Genomic DNA, 18,494 nt, shown 5'->3' with positions numbered 1-18,494 from the left:
GGTAGAGTTGCCAGAGATCCAGAGCACAAAGAGGACCCACCTTCTTTCCTTCCACAAATTCTTGGTTAAAGGTAAGACGCTATATGCTTTGGGAAGGAAATTAGTGAGTGTTTTTCAGATGCTGTACGTTGCACTTAAAGCCGGCTTTCTGACATTTGTGGGTCTCCTGTTTGTTTGCTGACCATGACCTACAGTTAATTCAGAATAGGATTTCTCTGGGCGCCTGGGTGGCTCAGTCGGTTGAGCGTCTGACTTCTGCTCATGTCATGATCTCACGGTTTGTGAGTTCCAGCCCTGCATCTGGCTCTGTGCTGACAGCTAAGAGCCTGGAGCCTGCTTCGGATTCTGTGTCTCCCTCTCTCTCTCCCGCCCCTCCCTGCTGGTGCTCTCTCTCTCTCTCCCTCTCTCTCAACAACAAATAAACATTAAAAAAAAATTAAAGAAAACAAAAAAACCCACTCTCTTATACCATGTTTTCCTTGTTGTGACAACTCTGACAGACTGTTGCAGTGTGGCCCCAGACAGCAGAATTTGGCGATTCTGTCACCTCCACTCTCACTACAGTATCTGAAGATGTGGCTTTTCACGACCACAACCTCCAGCAGAGCTGTCTGAGGAAGTGCTGGCCTCCGCAGGGAAGCACATCCTCAAACACCCTGGGCTTGTTGTTCCAGTCTGGTCAGTAGCCCAGGCCCCTAACCACATAGCCCTTCTAGGAATTACAGGCCTAGACTCTATCCTACCTGTTTCTCTTCCAGTCTCCTCAGGGTAAACTGCTGGATTGGCTCTACACCAAATGGTTAAAGTTACAGCCTAACGACAAATAGCGTCTCTTTACTAGATGAATTATGAGCCTTGAATCTATCCCAGAGCAAGGTAGACTTTCAGGTCCCCAAACTGGGTCAACTTGTTATGGTCCGTGCTCAAGAGCATCAACAATTTGTAGCAGGATTTAGCATTTTAGGAAGCGATGACATTTTTTTTTTTAAATACAGAAAAAAACAACATAATATTTTTGTTGAGGGCAGAATTTTAAAAAATCTCCTAGAGTATTTGTGAGGGGGTAGGTGCTATAGCCAATTTCCAAATGGCTGCTACATGCTTCACGGTTAGTGTGACATGTGGCTGAAGCATACACAGACACACTTCAAAAGCTTCTCAAGCCAACCTTCCATACCTCCCCCTCCAAACAACCACAATTTCTTCCCCATCTACTGACTGATTTCTGAGTCTTTTTGAGTACAGAGCCTTTCAGTCGACAATAGGAGTTAAATCTAGGATGCTAGTTCCCCTGAAAGAGGGAGCAGATGATTTAAATTCACCTCAACCTCTAAATGGAAGCTATTAGATCCTTTAAAAAGAAAAGAGAAATAGGGGAAAGTGAGCTTTCTGGAGTCCAAATAGCAAGCTGGGCACTGACTTCCTTTAAAACACTGTCTACCTTGCTCTTACAAAAGGGTCTGTTGCCTAAGAGCATCTGGGTGGCCACGCCATTGGTAAGAGTTTGCAAAAGCTTCTGGCATCGTGTTCTTTGCTGAAATATTGTGGTAATGTGCAAAGCAAGCTTTGCCAACTGTGGGAAGTCCGTGAGCCCGTGTGGAATTAGTCAAGAACCCCAGAGAAGCCTCTGATGGCAATATTGCTTTTGTAATTATAATCCAGAAGAATCTGTTAACCTTAAAAAACAAACAAACAAAACTACCAGTTATTTTACCAGCAAAAATGGATTTATTCAGGAGAGAATTGCAGAGAATAGCAGAGAATTGCAATCTGGGACAAGCAAGCTACAGCAAAACAAAGGGCAACTGCAGCAAACAGAGGAGAAGGACATTATTTTATGGGGGAGAGGGTGGGAGATGGAAAGTGAGAAGCAAGAGTTCAGGTTGTTGATGGTTTCTCATTGGCTGGGCTACAGGGGTGTCGACTACCTGTGGGAGATAAGGTGCACATCTTTCCCTGCTGACGCCTGTCATTGGTGACTTCTCCTTCGAGATTCTTCCGTTAGGGTTGTGATTGGCAGTGCTTCCAAAGTTGACATTGAGTAGTTCAGCTTGCCCTTCCAGGCTCCCCTCCTGCTGTCCCGGGTCTACTTCAGTGAGGCTTCCCTTTTATCAATTTTCACAGATTCACCTTAAGATCGTGCCAACAAGGGCCTATCACAAATTGGAGATAAGGATAGAGAAGAGAAACCTCTCTTAATCAGAATTACTGTCTTTTAGCTCCAATTATCTCACCCTTGTTGATGGCTTCCCACTGCCACGGAAAGAAGCAGAACTTTCCACGGCCTGCACTGTTCTGCACGGACTGGCTACAGCTCATGTGACTGTTCAGCCCCTCAGTAGTTACTCTTAGTTCCTCAAGCACTTGGATTCCTTCCTCTGCTTGGGCCAGCCTTCGTCTTGTTCTTCCCCTGGGCCACTCTCTTCCCACAGATACTGCTATGAAATGTCACATTCGCAGGGAAGCCTTCCCTGACCTCTGGGACTACCCTAAGGCCTTTCGCTCATGTGTGCTCACACTATCCTCATCGTGCTTAGTGTGACCACACTTAAATCGTTACCTGCATAATCATACATAATCATTTGTTTAATGTTTAACCTCTATCATCAGACTAAAAATTCCATCCAGGGGCATGCCTGGATGGCTCTGTTGGTTAAGCGTCCCACTCTTGATTTCTGCTTAGGTCATGATCTCACACTTCATGAGATTGAGCCCCACATCGGGCTCTGTGCTGACAGTGTGGAGCCTGCTTGGGATTCTCTGTCCCCCTCTCTCTCTGCCCCTTCCCCACTCATGTGCATACTCTGTCTCAAAATAAATAAATAAACATTAAAAAATAAATATAAATTCCAGTTTAACAGAGACATTGTCTATCTTGCCAATTATTGCCTATAAAGATCCAGAACAGTGCCTATCTAGCACATCGTAGGTACTCAACAGATGCTTACTAAATTAAATATAAGTACTGACTAAACACTTAATAATAAACCCTAGGAGTACCTAGTCCAAACCCTTAATTTATAGAGGAAGAAACTAAAGTCTAAGTAGGTTCATTGTCTTGCCCAAGACCCTACCCAAGAGCAAACTTGGAGATAGAATCTGTATCTCTTCACAGCCCACCCCCTACCCCCAGTATACTTTTCTGTCCTGATAGAAAGTTCATAGCCTAGTGATTCATCACACTGGCGGGAATAGCAATTCCTGGCAAGTTCTTCAGAACCTTAATGAATGTTCAGGTTTGTGTTTTATTTAATATTCACTTTAGTTAAAATGAGTCCACAGTCTATTTGTTTCTCCATTCTTTGGTTGCTGGATTAAATGTTAATTGTCAAAAAGAAGACATAATGTGGCAGTTTGGCAAGGTTCTGCTGAAGTAACGAATGTTTAACAGGATTACAGATGGAATCATTTGCATATGGGAGGGATTTTTTTTTTCCCCAGGGCTTTGTCCCAATTAAAAGTAGCAAGTTCAAACCAGGTTACCAGTTCCAAAGAATAGAAGTTTGCATATTCTAGAGCCTGAACACATGCTATCCTTCCTAATATTCTTCAGTATATTCACCTCTTGACTCTCTCACATTTGATAAGCTGAAATATATTTATGAGACAGAATAGCTACAAAGTTCTTTGGTGACTGCCCTGTGCATTCCACAGGCAGTCAGTTTCAAGGGGCCAACAAGAAGAACATTGTTTTTATTTCTTTTGCAGCCTGGATTCATAGTTCATTTCAGACAAACATTGAGTGGCTTCCTTATGCCAAGCCCTGTGTTTGGTGCTGGTGATGCAAAGATGAATAAGGCATGATACCTGCCCTTGAGAAGCTCCAGAAATGTAGGGCTAGAGAGAGACATGTGATCATTTATTTCCTGTACAACAGGCTAAGTGCAGAGATGGGGTTGTAAAGCAGATGCTTGGCGAAGCTAGAGGAAAGGTACCAGAGAGTACTGCTTCTCTGATGAGACACGTGTATTACCCAAAACTTAAAGGACCAGTGGGAGTTATCCAAGTAAAGAGAGTAGAAAAGGGTTTCTAAGCCAGAGTTAGAGCAAAAACAGAGACATGGAGGGTATGTGTAAAATACAGGCTGACTGAGCTATTTCAGAAGAGAGCATAGTGGTAAAATAAAAAGACTACTGCTACTAATAAATAAAACTATTCTCAACTGACAAGCCCAGTCATCATCAGAGTATGTTAAATCACTGCTTCCCAAAGTGTCTTTGCATCCCACCTTAGCTCTTGTAATGGCACACTGCCATTTCTATTATCTGCTTAATATTCTTCCTTAAATTGACCTACTTTAGCTCCATCCTGAGCAAGATTATCCATTATATCAGTGATTTTACCTTTTAGCTGTATTTTTCTAATACTTATTAAAATAAATGCATACCTATTAAAATATAAAAACACGTGCCATCTGGAATCATCCTAAATGCCACCAGGGACATGCACACCTCACTTGGGTTAAGATACTGGCATTGGAGTAAAAAGAAGCTGACTGGTCCATCATATGTTTGCCAGCTCATTGGCTTGATTTGATCAGGCAGGGTGCTAGGAAGTTCCATGCAGTGCTGAGTTAAAGGCATGATCCCTACCATCAAGGCATTCAGTGACTCTTTCCTTTAGTTTTCCTATTAATAAATTAATAAAATTGCTGTGGTCTGGATGTTTGCATGCTCTCAAAATTCCTATGTTGAAATCTTAATGTCCAGTGTGACATTTTGGAAGGTGGGGCCTTTCAGGAGGTGTTAGGTCATGGGTAAAACCCTCATGAAAGGGGTGAGTACTCTCCTGGAAGACATGCTGGAGAGTTCACTAGCCATTTCTGCCACATGAGGCCACGGCAAACAGGTTGCAGCCCAGAAGACAGCCCTTATGTGATCGCTGGAACCCTCATCTTGGTTTTCCAGCCTCCAGAACAGGCAGAAGTCAGTTTCTATTGTGTATAAGGCACCCAGTCTGTGCCATTTTGTTACAGCATTCCAAACAGACTACGATAAATGACAATAGTGGTAAGAGTGGAAGCTACCAGAGGATCAGTCCTTGGAATGTGTTAAGTGCTGCACTTGGTGCTTTATAGTCATTTATTTATTTAACCCTGAAGAAGCTCTATGACATAAACTCTAATGTTTTGCCTATTTAAACAGGCTCCCAGAGGCTAAATGCCTTGTCAGAGTTCTGACCTTTTTTAAGGATAAAAGGTCACAAAAAGCTGTGCTTTGTAATTGAAAGAGAATTTCTTCGGGACTTCAGAGGCCAGTGCTTTGGTCTCAATTCAGCCACTGGTTGACTGGACTTTAGAAAAGTTTCTGACCTCCAGGCTGTAATCCCCTCTGTGAAATGTTTACACTGGATAACTTTTTTTTTTTTTTAATATTTATTTTTGAGAGAGAGACAGAGTGTGAGCAGGGGAGGAGCAGAGAGGGAGGGAGACACAGAATCCAAAGCACGCTCCAGGTCCCGAACTATCAATCAGCACAGAGCCCCACGGGGCGGGGGGAGCTCGAACTCATGAACCATGAGATCATGACCTGAGCCGAAGTCAGATGCTCAACCAACTGAGCCACGCAGGCGCCCCTACACTGGGTAACCTTTAAGAGCATTTATAATATGGAGACTTTTTCTAGGTCTGTTTCCTTATCTGTAAAGCAGGGCTAATAATAACTTTGTAGGATTATTTTGAAGGTTAAATGTAGGTAAAGTACCAAAGTGAAGGACTGACACAGGGTAAAAATATAGTAAGTGGGGGGTGCCTGGGTGTCTCAGTCAGTCAAGATTCCAACTTCGGCTCAGCTCATGATCTCATGGTTCACGGGTTCGAGCCCCACATCGGGTTCTGTGCTGACAGCTCAGAGCCTGGAGCCTGCTTTGGATTCTGTGTCTCCCTCTCTCTGCCCCTTCCCTCTCATGCTCTGTCTCTCTCTGTCTCAAAAATAAATAAAAAACATTTTTAAAAATTTAAAAAATAAATAAAATATTTTAATTGAAGGCATATAGCCACATTGGTATGTATGATCTAATTCTGGCCACCAAAAATGTGGTGCCTGTTCAAAGGGAAGGAAGAAGGAGGGACATGGAGGAGAGGCATAAAGGAGACAGGAGATTCTACAGCATGGAGATCTCTTGAGGAACATCTGCCTAGCAGCAGGGTCCAGCAGATTTCACAAGGTGTTTCACAAGGGGCCCACTCAGAAGCAGGGGGATGGAAGCAAGGCACGTACATCGGCATGTCTATCAAATCCACCAAGAGCCTTTCTTATGGTCAGAAAATCCAAGGCAATACTTTGGAATGGGTCTCATTTGGAAAGTTATAGCTGCCTCTCACAAGCTATTTAGTCCTGATTACTTCCGGACAATAAAAGTTGTTAGAATAATTTTCCACTTAGCAATGATCGTTCATGAATGGGCAATGTTACTATCCATGCATCTCTGTTCAAAATAAGCTTACTTTCTTGCTTTTAAAAAGCACATTGTGTACTTTGGGCATGAATTTGGAGCCCTGCAAGACCTGGCTAATTCTGTATCGCTTTATATTGTGCTGGTTTGTAATAATGTCTCTTTGGAAACTGGCTTAAAGATACCATGCAAAAGATACTTGGAGCAGGGTGAGGAAGAAGGGATTGTAACTTCCTTATTCTTTCCCTCTGGTCTCTACTGAGATACCCTACAGTCTACTGCCTGGTTTGTCCTTGTCTGTTTTGTCCATGGAGATGCCATCCCTGGTTTCCTGGTTTGTTAATCACTGAAACCTGTCACTGCCTTTGTTTGTGAACCTGAGAAGCAGAATGGTGGGTTCTAATCCCAGCCTCATCATTTAGTGGCTAAGGGATCTTGGGAAAGTTATTTAACTTGGTTATTTTCAAAAAGGCTTTGCATGTGTGGTATAAGGAATTCATAGGATTGTTACGAGGTACTAACGTATGTGAAGTATTGCCAACAGTGCTTGGCACATATTAAGTGCTATATAAATACAAATTGTTATTAGGAACCCCTCCCCCAGAACATAAAGGCCACAGAAACAGAGGTCTTGTCTCTCCTTTTCATATCATAGCCCTAACCCCAAGCACATGGTCTGGCCCATAGGAGATATTTTGTTACCAGCCGGCAACATGGAAACCTAGATATGGCTATTCTCAATAATTTCCAAAATCCGCATCATGGGAGATTTCTCAGCATTCATTTCTCATTTGGGGTTCTGTCTGCTGCCGTGTTTCTCAGGCCCCTCTCTCCCCAGATGCAAGCGCAGACTCATGTATCTTGTTGTTTCTTCATGCACAACAATTTTAGCTTTCAACTCCACCTGAAAACGATGCTCCAATTCAATCTTTGCATATTCAATTTTTTTAATGTTTATTTTTGAGAGAGAGAGACAGACTGTGAGTGGAGGAGAGGCAGAGGGAGAGGGAGACACAGAATCCGAAGCAGGGTCCAGCCTCCACGCAGTCAGCAGAGAGCCCCATGTGGGGCTCGATCCCACAAATCACGAGTTCATGACATGAGCCGAAGTAGGATGCTCAACTGACTGAGCCCCCAGTCTCTGCACATTCAAAAGCAGGACTTTGGGGATATAGATACAGATATGGATAGCAACATACATAACCATTAGTCACCAAAAACATATGAATGCAGTTCGTCTCCTAAAAGGAGGTGGCAGGGCCATTTTCAATAGCATTCTTTCTTCCCTTTATGAATGACTCCTTTCCATTAAAAAAAATTATTCTGTTAAAGAAATATATGAAAACTGAAGTTACAGAAATATATATTAAATATCAGAAAGAAAAATATAGATTAAATTCACCCACAGACCCACCATGGAATGTATATAACTACTGCCAGCATGTTGGTGCTTCCTCCGTTTAATTTTGCTTTTCTCTATGGCTTTGGCAGTGTGTGTGTGTTTGTGCATGTGTGGGGGTGGGGGGGGGAGAACTGCAGGTGTGCAGTTCTTCCTGTGTCATGCCTTTCTCACTCAAAATTCTGCTTTCCAGAGCCTGTGCTCTTTACTTACCCATCCCATGGATACAACTGAGCCCCTACGGAGCATCAGACTGAGGTTGCCACTGTAAAAAGACAAGACCTCTCAGATCCCAAGCTTGAGCTGTTACCCACTTACCCACACAGCCTCCATCTATTCAGACTACTCTTTTGTGAAGGCTTTAAAGCAGGCGGGAGCTGGTGAGTGCATAAATTCCACGCAGGGGCCTCACATTAAAATTGCAGAACTTTCCCTTCCAGACCCCCGCTGGTCGTTGCAAAACTACAAGGAGGCTTCCGTGGACCACGTGTTACTCTTCCTCCCCATAATGACTGTGCAAACTAAGAATGGATTTTACAGCTCAGGCTAATTACGTGGCATTAGCACAGCGCTACCAGGGGAGTAGTCTGCTGCCTGTTAGCGCTAAGGACCCTTGGACACCTCCCAACCTGCGCTCTGGTGGTTCTGATTTTGTATTCCCACCTTCACACATGTCACACCACAACCCAGGAGCTCTCAAGGAAAGGGACTCCATTTTTCTGGTCACCATCATCTGGCTTCTTTCAGTTCCTTGATTGTCCAGTTCTCTCCTACCTCAGAACTTTTCTTGTGGCTTTTCTTCCATTCAGCTGCTCTCCCAAAACTATTGACCCCAATACTATCCCTGGGTCCCATTGCAATGAAAATATCACTACCTCAGAGAAGCCTTCCCTGACCTACCTACCAGCACAAAGTAGATCTTTCTTGTTAGCCTTTCTCCTGGCACTTGGGTTCATTTGTTTGCTTGTTTGCTTTTTCCTTCATTGCTCTTATCGACATCATCCAATATTTATTTGTTCACTTTTTTGCTTAAAATCCATAGGAGCTGGGATCCTCTTTGGGCATTCATTTTAATGTGTTGAATGTGTATATACTTTTATTTGAATGTGTTTTTTCAAAATGTATATTGTTTTGGGGCACCTGGGTGGTTCAGTTGGGTAAGCGTCCGACTCTTGATTTCAGCTCAGGTCATGACCCCAGGGTCGTGAGATGGAGCCCTGCATGTGCATATATTTTTAATTTATGCAAATAGCACTTGGTTATAGATCTTACACTTTTTTCTTCTTTTCTCACTGTCCTCTCCTTTTCTTACACACATCTGTATGTCTCTATACGTTCTTCTTTTTCATTTCTTTTTTCTGACTGTTCCATTGCAATCCACGGTGTAGTCCATTCTCATTTCTCACTTTCTTCCAGGGGTGGGAACCTACAACTGCCTGCCAGTGTAGACAGTATTTCTACGAAAACCCAAAACATGTCCTTCTGTGGACCTGGTTGTGACACCCACTGGTATGCAGACCCTTGAGAAGCATTCCTGGGTCAATGGCATGGGGTTTGTGTAGAACTAAATTAACCACGTTGGGTCAAATTGCTCCCAAAGAGTTGCAGTGGTCCCCACCCCCCTGACCCTGTTCCACTCTCAACAATATATGGATGTTCCTGTATCCTTGTGTTGCTCCCAACCTTTGGCAATATCCTGATTTTCACCAACTTGATGGATATAAACAATATGTCATATGTAGTTTTTTAATTTAAACTTCTCTTACCACCATGATTTTGAGCAGTCATCATAGGCTTGTCTCTTTTTGGAGCTTCCTTTTCTGTAAATCTCTTATTCATATCCTGTGCCCATTTGCAATCTTTTTCTCCTTGATTTCCAGAGGTCCTTGTATATTCTAGATATTTCTCTTTTTCTTTCTCTCTGTCTGTCTCTGTCTCTGTCTCTGTCTGTCTGTCTGTCTCTCTCTCTCTCTCTCTCACACACACACACACACACACACACACACACACACACACATTATAAATGCTTTGTTACATTTTGCCAGCCTCCTATTAAATGCATCCACGGTGTCATTGACAGAAATTCAATCTTCATGTAATAAAATTCATCATTGCTTAAAACTTTGTAGTCTCTGCTTTTAAAAGTTTATTTACGATATCTGTCTCCTATGTGTTGGTCTCATTTTTCTCCGCTGAGCATCCTCCCTGCAATCAAAGAAGGCTGCCAGCAGCTGTAAGATTACAGTGCCAAGTTTTGTAACCAAGCCATCAAAAGCACTGAGACTCAGCCTCATTTGCCTTCTAAGTCCCACGTCTATTTTGTTTGGCCATGCAGGGGTAACCCCTACTTACCTCTGAAGTCAGGAAGAGGGTGGGTTCAACACCACCCAAAATATATGGGTGAAGAATTGGGAATGAAACAATTTCTAAGAAGAATATCATTTTCAAAAGTAGGGAAATGAACCTGCACAGGCAAAGGCAATAGATGTCCACTGTAAAGGTGTCCACTATTAAGCCTTTCTTAATACCCATCAGATATATTAGCATGCTCATATTCTTCAAATATCTTCCCTAGTCTCCATCCCCAAATACCTCTTAAACATTCCATAGCACCCTAGGGGCACCTGGGTGGCTCAGTCAGTTAAGTGTCCGACTCTCGGTTTCAGCTCAGGTTTTGGTCTTGTGGTTCATGGGTTTAAGCCCCATACTGAGCTCTGTGCTGAGTGTATGGATCCTGCTTGGGATTCTCTCTCTCTCTCTCTCTCTCTCTCTCTCTCTCTCTTTTTCCCTCTTTCCCTCTATCTCTGCCCCTCCTCACTCACTCATTCTCTCTCTCAAAATAAATAAATAAACTTACTAAAAAAAAAATTTCCATAGCACCCTAAACCCATGGCAATACTCAGGGATTTAATCCCCGAAATGGGTGATCCAGTCAGGAAGAGACTGACTAAATGACCCAGACTACTATTTCCCCAACTAGGCTGAGCATTTGAATCACTACATGAGCTTTAAAGATACAGACTCCCAGGGGTGCCTGGGTGGCTCAGTTGGTTAAGCGTTCGACTTCGGCTCAGGTCATGATCTCACAGCTCGTGAGTTCGAGCCCCACATCGGGCTCTGTGCTGACAGCTCAGAGCCTGGAACCTGCTTCAGAGTCTGTGTCTCCCTCTTGCTGTCTCCCTCCCCAGCTCGTGCTCTGCCTCTTTCTCTCAAGAATAAATAAACATTACAACAACAACAACAAAGATACAGACTCCCAGACTTGGCCTCAGAACGGCTGAAATTAAAACTCTGTTGAGCAGAAACCTGAAAGTTGTGTTTGAAAACCTGAGCTGCCAGTCCAGAGATAGAGAACCACAAGTGTCTTTTTTTTTTTTACAAATTAGGAAACCAGAGCCTGAGGACCATCCCTAAGAAAATGCAGTGAGCTTAGGGTGCCTATTCTATTGGTGCTGCTGTACGTGTGGGTTTTCTTGCTGCTGCACAGTGAGCTGAATTTGGACTCTTTGGAGAATACAAATATAGCTATGTCAGGATTTATCGTTTGACAAAGAAGCTCAGACTCTCACCTCTGCTTTATGGTAGGCAGAAATCCTGCCAGGCCCTGCAACCATGGAAACGCAAATCCTATAGTTGACACATCTCTGCATCTCTGGCTACGGTTGCTCTGGACATGGAGAGTGCAGGCTCCGGACACCTGGTGAACTTGTAGAATGCGTTGAGGGCTTTCTCTTCAGCATAGCAGGTGTTTAACAGTTAGGCCTCAGCTCTCCCCCACTCCTGTCTCCAATCTTGGCCCTGTGACTCACCAGGTGTGTGACCTGAGGTGCTATGTTTGTTCTCCCTCACATGTTGTCTGTATCTCAGAGGCTGTTTGTGAAGCTGAAATAGAATAGTGCATTTCAAGTGTCAGCCCAGAACCACACACAACAGACGTACTCAGTAAGCACCGGGAAGTAGGTATTACTGAGCGCGTCCTATCTGCTTGTCCCCATGCAGAGTGATGGGGCTTGGCACTGAGTAAAGCATGGTTTCTGCCCTCCAAGAGCTTATTCACAGGAGGCTGAAAGATTAGCAGATAATAAAGTGTTAAGTTGTGTTGGCCTTGGTCTGACCTCTTAGCTCCTGGAAAATGCAGACTGGACTTGAGAACCATAATCCCAATTTAGCCCGTTGGGTCTGTAGCAGGGGCAGCTGGACACTGATCCTGAAGCAGATCCTGAACCTCTGTATTGACTCACACCCAGTGTTGACCCAGCACACAAGCCCAGAGGGAAGCAGGCAATCAATATCACAGGGCTTGGCTTGCCTCCCACCCCACAGACAGACTGGTTTGTTATCTTTTGCTGTAGAAGACCCACCCAATTCCCCTGCCCTCAGAGCCTAAATTCTGCCTGGCAACACAGTCTTCCTCACTGCTCATTCCTTACTGCCTTATTCTGTAGAGTTTTCCCAGAGTTAAAAGATAGATGTTTACCTAGAGTATTGTAGAAACACAGGACAGGCAAACTCATACAATCCGGGGGCTTAGAACTTAATACAAGATGACAGGCAACCATTCTTAATTTATGGAGCTGTTATTTTGATTGCCATAACATGAGAACACAGCACACGGAAGCACGTCATTTGACTACAGACAAAGTCTCTCCAAACACCCAGCATCCATGTCGCAACACATCGTTTTTATTTTCCACTAATTTATGGAATTTCTCATTGACAGCGAAAAAGGATTTGTTCTTTTCAATGATAGTTCATGTATTTGATATTTTAATTTGTGTGTTCTTGTTGCAGAAAGAATATTGGAAATTACCCTGTGTGTTGTTCCTCATGCTTCCTGTGAACCCCTTCACTCTTCCCTAAATTGGCCAAGATTGCTTCTGGGAGAAGCAGACATAGAGCACAGGCTTTTGAATTTTTAATAGTATGCTTTTGCATTTCACATTGCTGGATTAGAGTTGGAGGGGGGGAGAATCAAGCATAGGGAAAGTAGGATCAAAGCTTTCTAGCCTTCTAGACTAGAAAGTTGTTCAAATTAAGAGTAATTGAGGAGGAGCAGGGGAGTAAGGAATTTTAGACTCAAGCAGATATCAAAAAATGGCTTCAATCTCTTCCCTTCTCCTTCCCCCACTGCTGCCCACGTGGATGAAATACTAGGAGTAAGGGGGACAAAAGGCTAGAACATTTGGGGGATCTGAGAGAAGAGAGTCACCCAGCTTTGGCTGCACCTGGGAGAAAATGAGATTGCAGTGTAGAAATGCTATTGGGTACTTCCAGGAAGATGGTCCTAATGCAGAAAAGGACAGAGCTCTAGGCATGGCTTGGGAAGAGCAGGCTGTTTCTTTCCCCAAACACCTGGTGGGGCTCAGCAATAAGGGACCACTCCAAAGGAGCCCTGGGCTAGGAATAAGTGCCACCCAGAAACTGCCTGCTGCACAAGAGACTGAGGTCAGTCTGGGTTGAAGACACCAAAGAAGAGGGGAAACTGGTCAGATAAAGCCTGTTCCACAATGACCAGGCACTACACTCCCCTCTGAAATCCATATACCCGCCCCCTGAAAGGATACACCCTGAACTCTGCCTTCCTGATGGAAAGAGGTTCATAATAGGAACTAAGTTATAAAAAAATAGTTTAACTTCTTGCACACCCAAGTTTGTGTACTGAGATTCATACCTGCTGTACTTGGTGGCATTTCTGAATTTAGGTAATCATGGTGGTATTGAGATACCTCTTTTGTAGATGCTTTCTGCCTGATGTTTCTCTATATTGCATAGCATCTATCATGAGGCTGGGAGGGAAAGTGACATGTATACAGAATCTTAATGTTTGCACGTGTGTGTGTGTGTGTGCGTGTGTGTGTGTGCGTGTGTGTGTGGTGTGAAGCCTATGGATTACCTTCTTAGAGTAATGTTTTCAAATGCATAAAAAATACACAAGGTTACAAAGGAAGCCAATTAATTATATGGAAATACGGTCATCAAAATATTTAAAAGCAGATTCATGATGCAGCTATGTATGTGGTTTTTTACTCATGCATGGAATAACAAGATCTAGATGCAAGTATAATAAACATAATATTGAAGAGGTGATAAGTATAAATGATATTAAGAGATACCTACAAAAACTAATATAGTGTGAAAATATCTGTACTGATAATAAAGTCACTGATTTCATAGATATTGTTGTGGTTTATTACCTAGATGCATAATTGAAGGAAATAGTAATTTCCATTAGATATTAATAAGAACAAAGATGCAGTTTTTCCCATCCAAGTTCAAAGACCTCCTGGATTGCACCCATGAGCCCTTGAGATCTGCAGACTCCTGTACCATATAACTACTTCTTTACTGACAAAAGACTTAATCTGAACCTTTCAAACCAGAATCCATTTGAGAGAAAAACGCTGGGGTTTGCAGTGATTGGTAGGACCTCGGTTTCCTCTAACAAGGAGTCTAGGTGGTCTATGAGGTAGTGAGCTTGACAGATCAGCTCTGCGATGATTATCATCCAAGGTCATGAATTTGGGAGATCATTATCCTAGGCAACTGTTGGAGTATAGTGAAACATACCCAAATTGGATGGAGCCTAATTGCTGGATAAAAAAAGTTATTCCTGGCCTTGTAAGCATGATAAACTTCTTAAAGATGAGGTACAATGTTCCCTAGTGTCCCTAAGAGGGTAACTAGAAAATGGGAGAAGTTTGAAAAATGCTGTTTGAATGAGTTAATGGATTGATGGGTCATGCAAGAACACTGAATTTTGGTGTGAGGCAAAGGGATGAGACCAAGTGTAAATTCCTTAGTAGTGACCTTGGCAAAGAGAAAGGAGCTTGATTAAGATCAGCTGTTGTTATTTTTACTTTAGAAGGCATTCTTTTTGTATCCTAATATCTATCCCAGTTGCCTTAAAAAACTAATGTAGCTTTCCAAGGGGTCTTTTTATCTCTAGGCTTCGGACAGGGATTAGGAAAGATTAATGGCACATGTAACATGAAGTGCATTTAGCATAGGGGCTCATTAACCAGTAAGCCCTCAATAGTTTTTATTACTCTGATCTAATGTAATAAATGTAATGGTTTTCCTATTAATATTATTATTAATATTAACCAAGGCAGTGAGTCAAATTTAACAATGTATTAGAATCACTCGAAGGATGTTAAAAAAAGACTTTTTCCTCAATATTTCACTGAATTAGCATCTCTGGGGAGAGGCCCAGTATCTACCTGGCAGGAGATTTGAAAAGAAAGCCAGGAATGGGAAATTGGAGCCCAGAGAGAAACTGAGTCATTATGTTAACACATTTAAACATCATTTTTGTACAAATGTTCATCACTTGTTAAGTTATCATGTATTCATGAGAGAATACATGAATACATCTAATGTATTCATGAAAGCATTACAAGAATGACCAAGCAGATTCCAAGGATGATAGGAAAACTGGGATCATGGAGGGAATGGAAAAACTAAGTAATGCTGAGCTAAGACTGTTCAATTGGATACAAAACTGGTGAAATGCCCTTTAAGAGAATAAAATCATAAATTTCTGGATTATTATTTTCTAGGAGACAAGAGAGAAAATCATGGTACCTGATCATTTTTCTTTAACTTAACAGAGTTATAAAATGTCTGGTTCCTAATCAACAGTAAATAGAAACTCAAAAAAATTTGATTCTCTGAGTATAAGTTCATTGTGGGTTCTTTAATTGCGTCTACAAAATGAACTCATTTACCAGATTGATTTCCTTCATCTTAAAAGTCTGAAGCACTTACATATACTCAACTACAAAATACGGTTTGTATTTGATATGACGTCTTAGTACTTAGAGGAGTAACGATCCTTGTGCTCCAACACCCCCCCCCCAAAAAAAAAGGTTTCTGTGAAATATTCCTGTTTCAGTGCAATTTCCGCTTAGTTTTCCTGCACCACTGTGATTTGAAGCATGACTGGAGGGTTCTTCCCTTTACTCACCAGTATCAGCACCACCACCTGCCTATTGATGATTCCTGAAATCCTCCCATTTAACATGTATTTCCTTAGGACTTTACCCTTTCTCAAAAGTCCTCCTTTTTTCTTTTTATAAAAAATACTCCAAAAGGGAATGTTTGGGGGAATACAACAGCAGCTGTTTAAAATATATCTCACATCTGTCCAGATGCCAGCAGAGACTCAGCTTCCCTTAGTTCCTTATAGTTAGCAATATGTCTCCTCCAGAGATGTAGAGAGGCAGAGGAGAAGAAAAAACCAGCTGGAGCTCTTTGGATGTTATGTATATAAAACCATGAACTAGCTTTAATGAGATCGGCAAAGAAGCTCGGAATCTGAGTGCTTCACACAGATGCCTTTGATGGACGTCATTGCAGATCCGCAGGGTCTGACTTTCTTCATTTCACTTTGTGAACATGTTCTCTCTAATGTATGGAGGTTATAAGTGATAAAGACCATGGCAGAAACTTACAAGAAGAGGGGTATATGAGTACATTGGCTAGACACATTATTTTGTCTGCCCACCATTTCTGGGCTACATCCCTAGCTCTTACTCATCATGTTTCACCTGTTACAGTTGATTGGTCCAGGAAAGCCACATGACTTAAGTTGGCCATTCAGGACATTTCTCTGGAAGTTTTGGACTGGAGTTCTAGATAAGACTGTCATCCTCTCCTGGAGGGAGGTAAAGCTGCAAGCATTTAAAATTGGGGAATGTCAACAGCCATGTTTCTGCTATGTGGAAAAGCCTATAGGTAGGGAGAAAAACAAAACGTATAAAGAAAGAGCAGAAATGGGAATGGGAGAGAAAGCATTCAATTGTGTATGTAATCTATAATCCCAGTTTCATCTGAGCCCCACATTCATCCACTCCTTAGGCTTTACAGTGGCCTAGCAAGGTCACACAAGTGCCATGAGATGTTCCAACCCCAGACTGAATCAGTAGTAAATGCCTTTAGAACAGGAAGCACGTCGAGGCTTATCCCATGGTTATGACTTGGTAAAAAGATATATTGAAAACAAGTTAGGAGATTGACAGACAAGAAAAGAAAACAAGCCACTTTGGTGAGTGAGAGCCCAGATTGTCAATAAACCCCTTATATTTCTCCATGACTCTGCCTTGCTCCCTGAAGAAACAAATTGGAGGAATGTGTGTGATAAGATGAATCTTGAGTGACAAATTATTTTAATATTGCCCTTCAGTTGGGAAAAAGGTGACTACAGGTTTGCAAGCTCACCTTTATCTTGTCCTTGTTTAGAAACAACTGAATCATAGCTGCCACTTGCTATGCAAAACAACATTATGGTCTTATCCTAGAATTTATCATTTGTATAAACATGGATGGGCTCATTTCTCCTATCACAGTAAGCTTTCCTGTGAGTGTGCTGTTTATGCACTCTCTGAGGGCTCTGCTAGGAGACTAAGCAATCTAACTTAATATTAGAAGTTTGATAAACATCCAGGATATGTTGGATTCAAATTCGAGGACATAATCTGGACTCAAGATGGAGTGGTCTCTCCTTTCTTTGAATCCAAAATGGGGCATTGCCACTCTTTCTCTGGAAATGTTTCTCCGTGATTTTTTTTACCCTCCATTTATTGTTCATATTTATTGAGTGAATACTGTTTGCCACTTGCTGTTCTAAACAATAAGCAATTCGCATGTATGAATGAGTTTGTTTCCCACAATATCCTATGAGAGTAGGCAGTTTTATTATACTTAGGTTACAGATGAGGATACTGACATTTACCTATTATGTGGTAGAGGTGAGATTTGAACTCAGGTAGTACCTCTCCAAAGCCAGAAATTTTAATCAGTGTGCCAGAAATTTTAATTACCTGTGCTATATATTAACATATTAGTGTGGCAAGCAAAACAGCAAAGAGCTATCCTCATGGAGCTGTGCTCTAGTGTGGAGATGAGTGTTCATCAAATAATAACAGAGGTACATAGTTGTAAGCCAGTATGTGCTGTGGAAAAAGCAATGGGAGTTCTGATAACACATGGCTGGTCTGGCCTGGGGATCCAGAAGAGCTTTCTTGTCAAATGAGACATTCATGTTGAGAGTGAAATGAGAGGAGTCAAATAAATGGAGAAAGAGGAGATTAAGGAAGAATGGGCCAGATGCAGTGGAGAACATGCCCAGGACTCTGAGATTGGAGGGAGCCAAGCCTCTTGGGATTGGAGATGTGGCCAGCAGGTCTTGCGCCCACAGCGCTGAGTGAGCAGAATGATGGCTGGGGTTGGGCCTGTAGGGGAAGGCTGGGGCTAGATCACTCAGAGCCTTGCAGGCCATGGAAGAGTTCAGTTCTCAACCAAGGACTACAAACCAGATGTGGAAAGACTAGGCTTTGCCGTCCAGTGTGCGCAAAGGCAAAATGCTGTAAATGAGGTGTGTTCCAGACCCAATGTTGAGACATATTGCTCCGAGATGAGCCTTAGGCACACTCAAAGAGGAAGGCCTTCTGGTGGCCAGTCCCGAGAGAAATCTCAATTCAAGACTTCAATTTCATCTGTATTTTGTGTCCTGTAACGTCCACGAGGACATAAAGACAAGGGTCTGTTTCCTCATCATGACCACAGAGCAAAGTCACAGTCGCGTACATCTTTTCCCATAAAATCATGTGTGGTTTATACATAGTGGATCTCTGCACCACGTGTTCCCCTTTACAGCCCAGCCCAGCCCAGCATCTGGACTGCCTAGGTCTATGTGCAGGAC

This window comes from Panthera tigris, chromosome A1 (genome assembly GCF_018350195.1).
Source record: "Panthera tigris isolate Pti1 chromosome A1, P.tigris_Pti1_mat1.1, whole genome shotgun sequence".
Lineage (NCBI taxonomy): Eukaryota > Metazoa > Chordata > Mammalia > Carnivora > Felidae > Panthera > Panthera tigris.
Note: the sequence above shows the minus strand (reverse complement) of the source record.